The sequence below is a fragment of the Zingiber officinale genome, chromosome 10B (genome assembly GCF_018446385.1).
Source record: "Zingiber officinale cultivar Zhangliang chromosome 10B, Zo_v1.1, whole genome shotgun sequence".
Taxonomy (NCBI): Eukaryota; Viridiplantae; Streptophyta; class Magnoliopsida; order Zingiberales; family Zingiberaceae; genus Zingiber; species Zingiber officinale.
Window position 1 is genome coordinate 9,210,876 of NC_056005.1, and position 17,658 is coordinate 9,228,533.

The 17,658-nt window shown below is 40.8% G+C and overlaps 1 pseudogene; it reads right to left on the reverse strand.

Annotated features, from left to right (window-relative positions):
- Nucleotides 1–15,946: 15,946 nt before the first annotated feature.
- Nucleotides 15,947–17,353, reverse strand: LOC122028925 (annotated as a pseudogene).
- Nucleotides 17,354–17,658: the final 305 nt, after the last annotated feature.

Sequence of the window (17,658 nt, forward strand, 5' to 3'; positions counted from 1 at the left end):
AATTCACTGACGGATTGAGGGATCGTCCACCTTACGGACACGTCGTGGAGTAGGAGCAAGTTATCTCCGAACCACGTAAACAAACGTGTTAGCGGTTTGCATTTCCTTTCTTAGTTTTAGTCTTTCTACTTGTTTGTTTGTATTTCCACTTGCGCACTAACATTGTAGAAAGAAGCGAGGATTTGAGGGTATCGTCTATCCAACCCCCCTTCAAGCCGACCACCGATCCCCAACAAGTGGTATCAGAGCTAGGACGCTCTCCTTCGGACTAATTGCCGAGGAAGCAAGAAGATGGCCGACTTGATAGCACCTCCAAAGTTTGAAGGAGGAAGTCTTGGGGACATCACATTTTGGATGATGAAGATGGAAGTCTTCTTCAACACGGATTGGGATACCATGATGGTGATCAACGACCCGTTCGAAGTCCCAAGAGATAAGAAGGGAAAAAGACTCCGACCACGACATTGGACGGAAGAGCAAACCTCACGTTCGGAGGCAAACTCAAAGGTAATATCAATCTTAATAGATATATTGTCGTCTAATGTGATAATTGGTGTAGGTGAATATAAGAACGCCCACGATTTGTGGAGCAAGGTGAAGATGGTTCTACGGGAAGAACCTAAACCTACACAAAAAGAAGAAGAACCCAAGGAGATGGGGTTAATTGCTCAAGTTGAGGAGGAGCAAATGGAAGTTGAGTCACACTCAACATCCAAGGAGGAAAAGGAAGATGAGATATCATCTACATCCTCAAAAATTGAAGAAAATTCCAAGACAAGTGAAGAAGAAAAAGAGGCCTTGGAAGTGGTCAACCTAGCAAGCACCTCCACCGAAGTGAAGTCAAAGGACCACATAATTTGCTTCGGGTGCAATGAGAAGGGACACTACAAGAGTAGGTGTCCAATGGGTAAGAAGAAGGTAACTCCTAAACCCATTCAAGTTAATTTGAATACTAACAAGGGTTGTAGGAATGAAGAAACCCAAGGAAGGAGGATGCACATCATATGTTTCACGTGTGGAGAGAAGGACCACTGCCACACCAAATGTCCCAAGAAGGGAGAAATTAAGAAGCTAGCGCATCTAAAGAAATGGGAGAAGAAGGAGAGAAGCAAGTGTCAAGGGGGAGCTTCAAGGGTAAGGGAGGTATACCCTAACTTGAATCGTAATTCAAATTTTTATACTCCCATGCATGCTAGGAAAAATAATGATTATCATTATATAGCCATGCAAAATTTTGGATTTAAATATCATGATAGAAGTAGGGTAAATGTGGATCATAACCCTAGAAAACCAATTCATGATATATCTAGAAACGTTAGACCTAAGGAGACTCAAGGCATTAATCCTAAGAAGGGGAGACACATGCCTAGAAAGGGTAGGTCTAGGAATGTCCATGGTGGACATGTTGACTCTAGGTTTAGGAACCTAGAAAGGAAAAATCAAGTTTTGAAGACAAAACTTGATAAGTTGGAGAAAACCCTAGAAAGATTCAATGTTGGATCTAAGGGTTTAAGTATGGTGTTGGGTAGCCAAAGACCCAACAATGATAGATCGGGTTTGGAATACCGATTTGGTGTCTCCAATGCTAAAGGAAAGTCATATACTAGGGTTGCATATGACTATAGCAAGGAGAAGCCAATAAATGGCAAGGGAAAGTCATTTAATGGTAAGGTTAAATTAACCAAGGACAATGTGTCCAAGGTTAAGAAGGTTAGTTTTGTAGGTCAAGTGTCACCGGAGGTGCACCGATGTGGCCTAACTATTGTGGATGAGTCACCTAGGGAGGTGACTAAGGTTAAGAGTTCTAGGGGGAGCTCAAAGAGTCAATTTGGGACCCATGGCCAATGGATCTCAAGGGGGTTTTACTTGGGAGTCTAGACAAGCCATGGAATGTGCCAAGTGGTTTGGAGACGGACTTGAGTCTCAAACCTGGGGTTTTGGCACAATTGAGTTGTGTTTCATGCAATAAATATGGCATTGGGGTCATATAGTATGATAATTGATTTTTGATGTATAGATGCCATATAAACCAATGCTAGGGATACATTGTGGGTTAGTATGAGCAAATACATCAAGAGGAAGCCAAAACTAGGACTTTAGGTCAATGTTCAATTGAACTTTTTAGCTAGTTTTGTATTTTGTGTCAATCTTGAGATTTGTGATAAATATATTTTTTATATATTTTTCCCAAGTAGACATTGATAAAATAGACCTCTCCACAAAATTTTAGAATTTTTGGGGGTCTGTGGAATTTCTAGCGCATTTCTGAAGTTGGCCATAAAAGGTTGATTTTTTCATGAATAGTGTACCAGTCGACTGGTAACAGTGTTTTTGAGCACAGAATGTCTCTGTAAGCTCATTTTCATGGGGTCAGTCGACTGTTACTTCTTGCAGTCGACTGATACCAGTCTGAAAGTATTTTCAGCATTGAATTTTGACCGGGTCGGTTCGTATAGATGTATGAGATCCATGGGGATAAATACATGAGTTTAGGGTCAATTGGATGATAAGTTTTCAACAATTGGGATATTGTTCGAAAGCTTTTTGGATGTTAGGCAAAGGGGGAGAAGTAAGATTTAGTTGGGAAAACCTTAGTGTCTTTGCGTAGGGGGAGCCTTGGGATAGGTTCTTAAAAATCCCTGTGGGAAAATTCCTATCTCAATGGGGAGCATAGGTGTAGGGGGAGCCTTGGGATAGGTTCCAATGCATGATGCATTGTTTCGGCGTTGTAAGTCCAAGTGTGTAGCCTTGGCATCGTAAGTCCATTCGGCGTTGTAAGTCCAAGTGTGTAACCTTGGTATCGTAAGTCCATTCGGCGGTGTAAGTCCAAGTGTGTAGTCTTGGCAACGTAAGTCCATTTGTTTTAGCATGTTTATTTGCTATTTGTTTACCCTAACTTAAACGTATTACCAAACATCAAAAAGGGGGAGATTGTTGGATCAATCCCAATGGTCCGTGCGACCATGTGTTTTGGTGTTTGAGCAAAGGGTTTAAGTTAGGTTCACCGTTGTTATTTGATATGTGTACTTGAGTTGTGCAGGACTGCAGGATACACATGTGACTCAGGTTGACGGCTTCGGGTCCAGTGAAGGATGGAGCATCCGAGGGACCGTGGACAAGGCAACAAGGACAAGGGCCGAGGGAAGCGACTTCGAGGCATACGCGAAGGATGACATTGGGGACGAGCCGCGGGCTTGAATGCATCTGTGGGACGAGAGCCAAAGGAAATAGGCTTGAAGGCAAGAGGTCAAGGCTGTAAAAAAGCATCAAGTGAGTCATAACGGTGAGAGTACGAGTGCACGAGAGATTGTACTCGGAGTAAAATCCTAGTTTTAGGGTTTTACTGTAGTGTCATTGTAGCAGTACTGTAGCGCTACTGTAGCAGTTGACTGCATATTTTAGCAGTCGACTGGTGCAGTCGACCGCGCAGTCGACTGGTGCAGTCGACCGCGCAGTCGACTGGGTGCGAACAGAATGGTTCTATTCATTCGGTCAGTGTGGATCAGTCGACTGCATGTTTTAGCAGTCGTCTACACCAGTCGACTGCAAGTTTTAGCAGTCGACTGGTATCGAGCCGTTGGGATGTAATGGTCAAATTTCTGCAGAGGGCAGTCAATTGCATGTTTTAGCAGTCGATTGGTAGGAGGGGTTTTCAACCCGCGGCCTATATAACCAAAGCTTGAGAGCTTGGTTATAGTTGACGAAATAGAGGTGGTTAATCTCTATTAGTAGTCTACTTGTGCCCTAGCGTCAAAGGAGTCCTTGGTGAGAGTTATGGTGAGGTTTCTCCACCCACAAGGAGGTTGAGCTAGCCGGAGTTTGCCGAGGACTAATCCACCGACGGATTGAGGGATCGTCCACCTTACGGACACGCCGTGGAGTAGAAGCAAGTTATCTCCGAACCACGTAAACGAACGTGTTAGCGGTTTGCATTTCCTTTCTTAGTTTTAGTCTTTCTACTTGTTTGTTTGTATTTCCACTTGCGCACTAACATTGTAGAAAGAAGCGATGATTTGGGGGTGTCGTCTATCCAACCCCCCTTCAAACCGGCCACCGATCCCCAACACCTATCATATGTTAGGTACTCATTACACTAAAGATTGCTTTACCTTGAGGAACCAGAGGACAAATAGCAATCGTTATCACCGGTGATCTCCCAACTGACAACCCTACCAAAGGCAGAATAGTCCGCCTAAGCGGGAATATCAGGCGACTGAGACACAACAGGGGGCATTGCAATTGTCGAGTGGGCCATCCCGGGCGCACGAACCAGCACAGCCCGAGATAGCGATTGCTCGACAAGAAGAAAATCAGAGCAATGCCGCCCAAGGAAATATTAATATGATAACGGGCAGACCCACTGATGATGATTCTAATCGGGCAAGGAAGGCACATGCTCGGCGATTGTAGATCCATGCGGTAGGATGCAACACAGAAAAAGCGGCGGGACTAGAGATTAGTTTTGGTCCTAAAGATCTAGAGGGGGTAGAAGTACCCCATGACGACGCTCTGATAATAAAAGCTGTCATAGCTGACTATAATATTTCCCGTACTTTCATTGATACTGGTAGTTCTGTCAATATCATTTTCAAAAAAGCTTTTGACCAGTTACAGATAGATCCGAGTGAGCTCTAACCCATGGTAACCCCTCTATATGGTTTCATGGACAATGAAGTGCAACCACTCGGCCAGATAAAACTGGTCATTTCTTTAGGGGAGGAGCCCCTAATGAGAACCAGGAAATCCTATTTCATGGTGGTGGATGCGCCTTCTGCATATAACGTTATACTGGGTCGACCGGCCTTGAACGAGTTTCGAGTGGTCGTTTCTACTTTTTGCCAGAAGGTGAAGTTCCCCGTTGATGACCAAGTGGGAGAAGTCCGTGGAGATCAATTACTCTCCCGGAAATACTATGTGGAGATCATTCGGATGAAAGCTAATGTTGCCCGCAAAGCTCAAAGGATGGAAGTTAATGCTATCGAGGAGAAACCACCCAATTTGATATACGAAGAAAAGGAGGAGGTATAAATACAGGCCGGGCGACCAGAAGCTGTAACTTATGTGGCGGCCGACTTAGACCTTCTACTCAAGACTGAGTTGATACAGTGTTTGAGCCAGAATAGCAATGTGTTTGCATGGACTCCCAAGGAGGTCATAGGTATTTCTCCTCTAGTAATGGAATGTTCATTACATGTTTATCCTGATGCTATGCCTGTCAGGCAAAAGAAAAGAGACTTTGGGGTTGACCAGAACTAGATCATCAAGGAAGAAGTGGACAAGCTACTGGAGGCGAGATATATTCAGGAGGTACAATTTCCTAGCTGGTTAGCCAACGTCATCCTGGTACTTAAACCAGTAAATAAGTGGAGAGTGTGTATCGACTTCCGGGACCTCAACAAAGCTTGCACAAAGGATTATTATCCTCTGTCGCGCATTGACCAAGTGGTGGACTCTACCGCCGGATGCGAGTACATTTGTATGTTGGATGCCTACCAGGGCTATCATCAAGTACTTCTTGCTAAGGATGACCAGGAAAAAGTTAGTTTTATTACAGCTGAAGGTACCTATTGTTATAGGGTTATGCCTTTTGGACTAAAGAATGCAGGGGCGACCTATCAGAGGCTTATGAACAAAGTCTTTCGGAAACAGATAGGAAGAAATATGGAAGTATATGTGGATGACATCTTGATTAAATCTCCTTAGGCTGTTGATTTGTGTAGAGATATAGAGGAAACATGTTGAACCTTAAGATAATATGGTCTCAAGCTCAATCCTAGCAAGTGCTTGTTTGGAGCCAGAAGTGGTAAATTCTTGGGTTATATGGTGACAGAGCGAGGGATAGAAGCAAATCCCAATAAAGTTCGATCAATTCAGGATATGGAGCCCCCACGCAATATGAAAGAAGCTCAAAGATTGACTGGGTGAATCACTGCGCTATCCCGCTTCATCTCTCGATCAACCGACCGAAGCGTTCACTTCTTCAAGATACTTTGGAAGGCCAATAAATTTCAATGGGATAAAGAATGTGAAAACGCATTTCAAGAATTGAAAGATTATTTATCGACCCTACCTGTGTTAGCTAAGCCTGTAGTAGGAGAATCCTTATGGGTCTATCTTTTAGCAAATGAGTATGTTGTAGGCTCAACACTAGTGAGGCAGGAGGGTAAGGAACAACAACCAGTGTATTTTTCTAGTCATTTATTAAAAGGAGCTGAGTGTAGGTATACTGCACTCGAGAAATTAGCTTATGCGTTGGTCTTGACCGCTAGAAGATTACACCCTTACTTCTTATCGCACGCAATCATAGTACTAACTAATAGCACTCTCGGTCGAGTGCTCCTTAATCCAGAAGCATCCGGGCGACTGATCAAGTGGACGATCGAGCTTAGTGAATACGATATACAATATCAGTCTCGTTCGGTAATTAAAGCACAAGCTCTGGCAGATTTTATAATAGAAGTGCAAGATCCCGAAGAAGAAGGGACTTGAAAATTTTATGTAGATGGATCTTCTACCAGACAAGGTAGTGGTATCGATATTCTTCTTATATCCCCAAGAGAAGACCGGGTTCAACTCTCCATTCGGCTAAGTTACAGAGCCACCAACAATGAAGTAGAATATGAAGCATTGATAGTTGGTTTACAAGCAGCTCGACATGTGGGGGTTGCTCGGGTATGGATTTATTCTGATTCTCAAGTGGCAGCACAATAATTATCGGGCAACTTCGAGATTAGCAGTGATCGACTTAAATTATATGTAAAAGCTTTTGATAAACTGAAAGCTACATTCCAAGAAGTAAACATACAGAAGATCCCCCGGTCAGAGAATCAAGTGGCAGATGAACTAGCGAAGCTTGCGTCAGCAATAGTACCTTGGAACCTAGATCGACCAGTAGAACAGACAGTATTGGTGTCTTGTATTGAAAGATAAGCTGACATAGAAATACAAGGTGACTGGAGAACACCAATCATATTATTTTTGCAATAGGGTGTCCTACCAGCAGATGCGGAACAAGCTAGAGTCTTTAAGAAGAAAGTCACCCGGTATACTTTGATAGGGGATCGGCTTTACAAAAGGGCTTTTTCCAGTCCATTGCTCAAATGCATTAGACTAGAAGATATACAATATATTTTACAGGAGGTTCATCAAGGTTCGTGTAGTAGTCATATTGGGGGAAGATCTTTAGCACGTAAGATATTATTGGCCGGGTACTTTTGGCCTACTCTTCAAGAAGATGTGGCTCAACTCGTAAGGACATGTATGTCTTGTCAAAAGCATCAACATATCTCACATCATCCTATTCAACTGTGTTGAACCCCATGGTTATTTTGATGTGATCAACCAAGTTGGGTTAGGTCCTGCTTGTTATTTGATCCCTGTGTCTAAGTGTGTAGGAGCTTAGGAGCGCAGGAAGTCGAGCGGAAGATGCAACTAGCGAGAAGGACGACACGGGAAGGGAGCCGACGGGCTCAGTGCGTCTGAAGGACGAGAAAGCTACGGAAGAGTACACCGATGGATGAGAAGAATGTGCGCAGCGTTCGAGGGATGAGAAGCCGAGTCGGAAGTCTGCTCGAGGAGAAGGTCGAAAATTGGGTTCGGGTGAGCCCTATTTCGGTTGGCCACAATCACCCATGCAATTGGAGCCTCGGAAGAAGAGAACAAGTTAAGAGGAGCTGAAGAAGCCATTGGAGGTGCCTTCAATAGTGTTGAAGGTGCCCTAAACGTTGAAGGTGCCTTCAACATTGATGAAGGCGCCCTCAACCTTGGGGGCACCTTCAATAGTGTTGAAGGCGCCTTCAATCTGGTCTACTCGACAGTTTGCGCACGGATAAAGTTTTATCCGCTCACCTCGGCTGGAGGTGTTAGAGTGTATACTAAAAGTCTAGCTTTTTGTATAAACATTTATTTTGAAATAAGAATCACATTGGTCAAATATCTACATTTATGCTAAGTGTAGTTGTCCATTTAATTTATATTGTAGATAACATGGCATGAGGTGACACATAGAAGATCATGCTATCAATTCCTTATAAATTATAAATAGTAGCTCACAACCAAGATGGAATAGGACAAACCATTGGAGTGGTTGTAGTATAATTTGATATTAGTTTATCTTGACTATAAAATTACATTAGTACACTATGAGTGTATTGAGTAGGACCATTTGAGGTAGTTAGTTTTTATACTGACTACATAAAAGAACAAAACCTCTGTTATTATAGAAGTGCTTACTCTTAATCATGATATAATAACAAACATGTATACTTAATATTTATTTCTTTAATTTATAAAAGGGTGTTATTTAGTTTGTTAAATCAATATGCCCGATAAGTTGAAAAATGATATTATTTATATGGTGTGTTATTGATTATAGAATGAAACTGTGTCCTAGTAATCTAGGTTGATGATGTCCCCTTGAGGAGCTCATAAGGATTGTCATGTAAACCCTGCAGGTGGACTTAGTCCGACATGATAATAAGGTTGAGTGGTACTACTCTTGGAGCTAGATATTAATTAAGTGAGTTGTCAGTAACTCATTTAATTAGTGGGCATTCGATATCTTAAACACAGGGAGACTAACACACTCATGATAAGAAAGAGCTCATATTGTAATATAGGATTGGTGCGGTAGTGCAATAATAACTCTTTAGTGGTATGAGTTATTATTGATGAACTTGAGTTGGGTGTTAGGGGCGAACACAGGAAGCTCAAGCTCATCGGGAGACCAAAACCAATTCCTCCTCTCGGTCCCTGTTGTAGCCTCTTATTTATAAAGCCTTATATCCACTTAAAGTCAAGCTTCTTACCCACCTTGTTGTGGTCGGCCAAGCCAAGCTTGGAGCCCAAGCTATGGCCGCCCAAGCCAAAGAGTGGAGCCAAGTTTATGGCCGACCAAGCTTGGAGCCCAAGCTAGGTGGCCGACCACATTAAAATAAAATGGTATTTTAAATTTTAAAATCTTTCCTTTTATGGAAGCCATGGTTTTAAAAGAGAGTTTTTAAATTTTAAAATCTTTCCTTTTATAGCTTTCTACAAAGGATTATGAGAGAGGTTTGATATCTTTTCTTATTTGTAGTTAAAAGGAAGATTTTAATTTTTGATAAAACTTTCCTTTTTTGTAATCATCCACATGTTTTAAAAGAGAGATTTTAATTTATAAAATTTTCCTTTTATAACCAACAAGGGATTTAAAAGAGAAATTTTTTATTAAAATTTCTTACCTGAAACAAATAAGGAAGTTTTAATTTTATGTTTAAAACTTTTCTTGTTTGGAGCACAAGTATAGGGCCAGTCATGACAAGCATTAAAGGAAGTTTTAATTTTTTGTTTAAAAACTTTCCTTTTTAGTTATTGGCAAGGAATATAAGGAAGTTTTAATTATGTTTTAAACTTTCCTTTTTTGCCAAGACCAAGGATTATAAAAGAGATGGAGGGGTGCCTTATGAGACAACACATCTTCTATTCCTCTCTTCCAATCCCTTGGTGGCCGGCCCTTGTCCTTTTCCCTTCTCCTTTTGTTTTCTTCCTTGGAGGTCGGTAGCATCTAGTGAGGTGATCTCTTGGTGGCCGGTTGCTTGAAGGAGAAGAAGAAGAGAAGGAAGCTCTCTTGTCTAGCATCCCTTGGAGGTTAGTTGGTGGCCGGATCTTGGAAGCAAAGGAGGAAGCTTGGGTGGATTTCATCTTGAAAGATCGTCGCCCACACGATGTCCAAGAGAAGGAGAGGAATACAGCAGAAGATCAAGAGGTCTATAAGCTACAAAAGGTATAACTAGTTATTAGTTTCCGCATCATAACTAGTTCATCTTTTGTATAGATCTTGAAAAACCAAACACAAGAGGTTATTGGTTTTAAGTTATCATTTTTTGTTATCGATTTTTTTTTTCGATTTCATGTTTCGATAATGTGTTTCTATTGAGGTCTCTGTAGTTAAACCTAGTTTACTGTAAGAAGTTAAATATCCGATTTTTTTGAGAGGCTTTGTCTAGAAAGTGGTGGATGATCCCATACCCAAGAAGGCCTAGTGCCTCGTCATGTTTAACCTGGAAGCCGATCTTTGAAATAGATATTTGATAACTTCTGTAATATGGTTTAACTTAGGAAGATCACATCGGTTAAACTTGGAGTAAAAATATTAAGTATCATTTTCAATCCAAGTTTAACTTCTGAAGGACAATTTGGATTAATAATGTTAAGTATCGTTTGCAATCCAAATTTAACTTCAGTAGAGCACATGGGTAGCTAGGATAGTTCTATGCTTGTATAAATTTTTGTATAGGGGAACTAGAACGGTATTCTGAGTAGCAACCAACAAGAGGCACCCTCAACCTCATTGAAGGCGCCCTCAAGGCTCGAGATAAGTTTTTCAGGAGCTATATAAAGGCCCCTAGAGCTAGGAAATTATTCAATCAACTCTGTATCAACTTCCTAGCAACTTGTAAGAGCTTGTAGTGTGTAAAAGGCTTCTCCGCCTTCTGAGAAGGAGGCTTTTCTAGTGCACTTGTTCAACTGCCTTGGATTAACAACCTTCTTGGTTGTAACCAAGTTAACTCTTTGAGTCTTCTTTCTTTTCTTTTATTGCTATTATTTCTTTTATTATTGTTGCTAATTTTTGAGTTGAAAGTTTAAGGAGGATATTTTCATTTACAGGCAATTCACCCCTCCCCTCTTGCCGACCCCGCTGCACCAACAGGTGATATTAGAGCCAGACCGCCTCAGAAGGACTGACAACCGACTGAAGCACAAAGATCAAGACGATAGCCGGAACAAACATTATCCCCCAAAATTCGACGGAGACTTCGTTACATGGAGACGAAGAATGGAGGTATTTCTTAAAATAGATTTTGACATTCTTTTAACTATGAAATTTGGTTTTACAGCTCCAAAAGACAAAGAAAAGTATCAGTGGACCAAGAAGGAGCAAGCCGATTTCGTGGCCATTGGAAAGGCGAAATTTCACCTACTCAACATTCTACCGCCCCAGGAGGTAAGTCGGATCGGAAGCTACGACTCCGCCAAAAACCTCTGGGAAAAATTCCTGGAGCTCCACGAAGGTACTTCAGAAGCGAAGCTAGCAAGGCGGGACATCCTCCGGGCTCAACTGATGAATCTCCGGATGAATTACGGCGTGAAGGTAGTGGAACTGCAAGCAAGAATCAAAGAGCTAATAACTTAGCTAAATAATTTCGGAGAATCAGTAACAAATCGAGACTCGATCTGGTACACGCTCAACGCCTTTCCAAGATCTCCAAAATGGGTGTCCTTAGTAAATGCATACTACATCTCTAAGGACTTTGAGGCAAGTACTTTAGAAAACCTATTTTCTACCTTTGAACTTCACGAGTCTTGAATTGCAGAGCTAAGTCAAGCAAAGCCAAATCTCAATATTACCCTACAAGACAAAAAGGACGATCCCGACTCTGAAGTGTCGATCAACGAGTCTGAAGCGGATCTATTAGTAAGAAAATTGAATAAATTTATTAAAACTAATAAATTTAGATCGCAGTCAAAAATGCATCAACACAGCAAAAGGACGGTTCATTGCTACAACTTCAATGAGGAAGGGCACATCAAGGATGACTGCCCAAAACTGAAGAAAAGGGACAAGGAGAAGTTTCAAAAACTGATGTCCTTGAAGCGCAAAAGTCTGAAGGCTACATGGGATGAATCATCATCCTTGGAATCAGAAGTCGAAACCTTCTCGGGATTAACATTGATGGTCAACCATCTTTTCGAAGAAACCAGCTCGGAGATGAGAATAGATGAAGGGGGAGGATTATCAAAAGAAGAAAGCTGCGATGAAGGGGGAGCATTAGAGATAGAGGTAAGTCAGGTACGTAATCTAACTCCCAAGCAATCCTTTCAATTCATTAAAGTACTCACTAAAGATTTAGTTAAATTAGAAAAATAAAATAGTGAGTTAAAATTAAATTTAGCAAAAGCATGTCCACTAGAAATGTATGATAATTTAAAATTAGAAAAATGAGAAATTGAAAATTGAAAAATAATTATGCATGCTTAAATAAATTTCCAAAATCAAAACTCAAGTTATATGGAAAATTAAACTGTACATTAGAAAACATCAGGGACAACTTAGGAAAGTTCCCGAAAGTTATATACCCCCTAAGTTCTTGGTTAATCCAGTAAGAAGGAACCTTTACTGGGTTCCAAAATCCTTTCTAGACTAAATTTTTTAGTTAAAGCTTTCAGCGAAAAAATTAAACGTTAAAATTTCTTTATGAGACTTTGTCTAAGGAAGTGGTTGTTACTCCAATAACCAAGAAGGCCTAGTGCCTCGCCATGACCTGGAAGCCAAAATATTGAAATAAAATGTTTAATTAACTTTTTAGTAAAGCATTAAAATTAGAATTAAATAATACTTTAAAAAATTTTTTCAAAACATTTTTTAAAATTCTTCAAAAATATTTTTATACTTAGAAAAATATTTTTGAAACTGTTTTTTTTAAACTTTATTTATTTTTTTAACTTAGAAATTATTTTGGAAATGATTTCTTTTAAAACTTGAACTTTTCCTCAGAAAATTTCTACTTGAAATTATGACCCCATTTTTTTGCTGTGATCAAAGGGGGAGAGATAGGAATACGTTAAGGGAGAGTTAAGAATTAGGGAGAGTTAAAAATTAAAAATTTCTTTTTTAGTGTTGCAAATTCTATTATTGCAATCTTTATGCTTAAATTGTTAGTTTAGTACTAGTGTGGTCATGAAAACATGTATTCCTAAGTGCAGGAGCTTAGGAGCGCAGGAAATCGAGTGGAAGACGCAGCTAGCGAGAAGGGACGACACGGGAAGGGAGTCGACGGGCTCGGTGCATCCGAAGGACGAGAAAGCTGCGGAAGAGTACACCGGTGGACGAGAAGAACGTGCGAGGCGTTCTAGGGATGAGAAGCCGGGTCGGAAGCCTGCTCAAGGAGAAGACCGAAAATTGAGTTTGAGTGAGCCCTATTTTGGTTGGTCGCAATCACCCATGCAATCGGAGTCTCGGAAGAATAGAACAAGTTAAGAGGAGCTGAATAAGCCATTGGAAGCGCCTTCAACAGTGTTGAAGGCACCCTAAACGTTGAAGGCGCCTTCAACACTGATGAAGGCACCCTCAACCTTGGAGGCACCTTCAATAGTGTTGAAGGCGCCTTCAACCTGTTGGAGGATCGGTGGCCGGCTTGAAGGGGGGGTTGGATAGACGACACCCCCAAATACTCGCTTTCACCCTACACTTGTTAGTGCGCAACGGAAATACAAACTAATACAAACAAGTAGAAAGCTAAACACTATAAGAAGGAGCAAGCAAACCGCTAGCACGTTCGTTTAATGTGGTTCGGAGATTAGGGCTCCTACTCCACGGCTTGTTCTTGAGGTGGACGATCCCTATCCGTCGGTGGATTAGCCCCCGGCAAACTCCGGCTATCTCAAGTCGCTCCTTGTGGGTGGAGAAACCTCACCACAAACTCACCAAGACCTCTTGGATTACACAAGCACTTGAGAACTCTTGTGACTACTAATTAGGCTTTAACCAAGTCTAATTTCGTCGCCTTGGCCGGCCATACCAAGCTCCTTCTTATAGAGCTTGGAACAAATCAGAACCTGATTTGCCCGTTACCAGTCGACTGGTCCTTGCACCAGTCGACTGATGCCAGCCCAACGGCTATCTTAACGGCTCTCTGCTACAGTGCATCAGTCGATTGGTCCATACACCAGTCGACTGCTACAGTATGCTACAGTAACTGCTACAGTGCGCTACAGTAACTGCTACAGCGCCGCTATAGTAAAACCCTAAAACTAGGATTTTACTCCGAGTACAATCTCTCATGCACTCGTACCCTCACGACTCATTTGACTCTTCTTTGCAGCCTTGACCTCTTGCCTTCAAGCCTACTTCCTTTGGCTCTCGTCCCTCGGATGCATCCAAGCCTACTTCCTTTGGCTCTCGTCCCTCGGATGCATCCAAGCCCGCGGCTCGTCTCCAATGTCATCCTTCGCGTATGCCTCGAAGTCGCTTCCCTCGGCCCTTGTCCTCGCTGCCTTGTCCACGGTCCCTCGGATGCTCCATCCTTCACCGGACCCGAAGCCATCAACCTGAGTCATATGTGTCACCTGCAGTCCTGCACAACTCAAGTACACATATCAAATAACAAGGGTAAACCTAACTTAAACCCTTTGCCCAAACACCAAAACACATGGTCCCGCGGACCATTGGGATTGCTCCAACACAACCTACTCAACTCGACTGTTTGCGTGTGGATAAAGTTTTATCCACTCATCTCGGCTGGAGGCGCCCTCAACCTCGTTGGGGGCCCCTCAAGGCTCGAGATAAGTTTTTCAGGAGCTATATAAAGGCCCCTGGAGCTAAGAAATTATTCAATCAACTTTGTATCAACTTCCTAGCAACTTGTAAGAGCTTTTAGTGTGTAAAAGACTTCTCCGCCTTCAGAGAAGGAGACTTTTCTAGTGCGCCTGTTCAACCACCTTGGATTAACAACCTTCTTGGTTGTAACTAAGTCAACTCTCTGAGTCTTCTTTCTTTTCTTTTCTTGCTGTTATTTCTTTTATTATTGTTTCTAATTTTTGAGTTGAAAGTTTAAGGAGGGTATTTTCATTTGCAGGCAATTCACCCCTCCCCTCTTGTCGGCCCCGTTGCACCAACAAACTGTTGTAGACTTCCATTATTTCTTGCCCTTTTGATCAGTGGGGTATGGACATTGTAGGTCCGTTTCCCCTGGCAATGACTCAAAGAAGATTTCTATTGGTAGTTGTAGACTACTTCTCAAAATGGGTGGAAGCTGAACCATTAGCAAGAATCACGGAGAATGCTGTCATCAAATTCTTGTGGCAGCACATTATTTGTAGATTTGGTATTCTACATAACTAGTTTGTACAGAACTATTGTTGGAAGCTTGGTTTATCTCACTGTGACTCGTCCAGATATTACGTATGTTGTTCATGTGGTAGTCAATTTGTCGCTGCACCAACTACAGTTCATTGGGTTGTTGTTCTTCGTATTCTCGGGTATCTTTAGGGCACTCAATTTCAAAACTTTTTATTTCCTTCTACTTCATCTCTTGAGATGCGTACATACTTTGATGCGGATTAGGCTGGTGATCCTACAGATCACAAATCTACCACTGACTTCTGTATTTTTCTTGGTGATTCCCTCATTTCTTGGAAGAGTAAAAAGTAAGATGTTATTTCACTACAACAAAAATCCTCATAGACATCGATTTTTCACCGGTGTCTATTACATTTTCGACCGATGTCTATGAAGGCGATGTAAAAAGTCTGTCATTTTAGACATCGGGTTAAAACCGGTGTAGCATCACTTAACGGCACCGGTGTTCGAATCGGTTATTAACCGGTGTAGTATCACTTAACGACACAGTTTCATCAACGGTATAAAACCGATGTAATATTATATGTTAATAACACTAGTTTTGGCAGCAGTATACGACCGATGTAAAAATAATTAATAACATCGGTTTTGCAACAGTGGAAAATCGATGTAATATCAATATTGTTTAACGACACAAATTCAATTTCTGAAACAGTGAAAAATCGATAAAATACACCAATATTATTCTTACAACAGTATCCATAAAATACACAAATATTCACAAATTACACATATTTTTCTTCCAACAGTATCCATAAAATACTTAAATATTCACAAATTACATAAATATTCTTCTTACAACAGTATCCATAAAATACACAAATATTCTTTTTACAATATCAAAAGGTAATACATATAATTCAATAACTGATACCTACTTTCAACTTACTCTAAATTAACATCATATAATATTTCTCCAAAATCTAAATAGGTAGCAGAACTAATGAAGCATTCAAGGTACACAATTGACTGAATCCACATCAATGAATCAGGTTAGATCTAGTAATCTCATAATTAAAAACATGGCAAATATGACCTTAGGCTAATCTAGGTCTTAAGCCCTGTCTCAACAAAAATACTCATAGGAGCAAGATGCTTGCAGTGGCCACACCTATTTGAAGATAAGAAACTTAGTCGTCTACAATGGATAAGGAAAAGTATCTAATGCTACAAATGGAGAGAAAAAAAAGAACCTCAGCAAATACACTAACCATGGTGCATAGAATTCAACAAGAACATCTTTATTTACATCAAGAACAATCTGATCAAATGTCTGGAGTCAATACTACTACATTAGAAGGGATAGTTGCTAGTTTCACATTTGTTCCTACAACAATAAGCCCACAAATAAAAGGCAACAAATTAATTCAGGTGAAAGAATAATATTTGACCATATCTAAAATTGTCATTTCAAGAATTTTTAGTAAATATAATTTGTAATGTACCCCCTTCAGTATTCACAAACTCAGTAAGTGCTTCTGCAGTTCGTGGACCTTCATATCTGCATGATTGTTCATATTTATTATGCATCATATGTAAAGAAGACTGTTCTACGAAAGATTAAAGAAAAACATAAAACCAAAATGATGTATCTAATTCCAAGATAGGAGCATACTCACTTTTTTGGTTCTAAGGACCCTTTAGGAAACTACTGAATTGTTGGGTATCCTGACACTCCATACTTGCTGCATATGCTCTTATGTCACAGTCCACCTAAATATAACAACAAAAAAGGTAAATTAAGCCCAATCACTACATGGCAGTATAGCACACTAGTAGTGTGCTACATTTAAACTTAAAATGATCAAAAAAGATAAAACCAAAAAAGGAATCTGAGCATGTTCTATTCAGTAAAAGAGATGATGCTTCTTGGCCTGATTTAGAACGATGCTAACCTTCCCAATTAAAACAGATTTAGCCTTTTTAAAGCTCGATCCAAGCTTTTCATATTCAGGGGCAAGCTTCTTGCAGTGTCCGCACCTATGACACAATGGTATTAGAAGGGTTAAAATTATGCAATTAAAATACACGCACATGGAGACCCTTTGCTTTAAACTGGATACTTAATGGAGTCTACATTCATCTTCTATAGTCTTGGCAAACAATCAGTTATGAGAATCGACCATATATAGTGCATTTCAAGTGTATCTTCTAAAGAGAAATACAAGTCGTGGTTTCAATTTCCACACAAGAAGAAATAATGGTGAAGAGCAAATAAGAATTTCAACATCAAAGGCAAAGAAGTAGGTTTCAATTTTTGAACTATAAGCTAAGATAAATAGGCGCTTTGTCGCCGACAGACCCAAGTTTAGCAAGTCCAAAATCAAACAGCTTGGGGTTGAAGTTTTCATCCAACAACACGTTTGCCGCCTTCATATCCCTGTAAATTACGGGAGGGTTTGCAACATCGTGCAAGTATGTGAGCCCCTTTGCAGCACCGAGAGCAATCTTCATTCGTGTGTTCCAATCGATCGGCGCCTTGTCAGGAGTCAGATTTGCATAAACCCAAAGATTTAACAAATGACTAAAAGAATATTGTTGGCCTTGGATTCCTCCACCTCCACCACAAGTGTTAAACAGTCGATCTCAGACTTGGATAATCAAACAAGTAGCAGAGAACTTACCAAATAGGTGGTCTTCCAAGGTTCCTTTGCACATGTACTCTTAAACTAGCAGCCTCTCATCTCCCTCGGCGCAGTAGCCGATCAGGTTCACAAGATTGGGATGCCGCAACACAGTGAGCATTAGGACTTCCACCA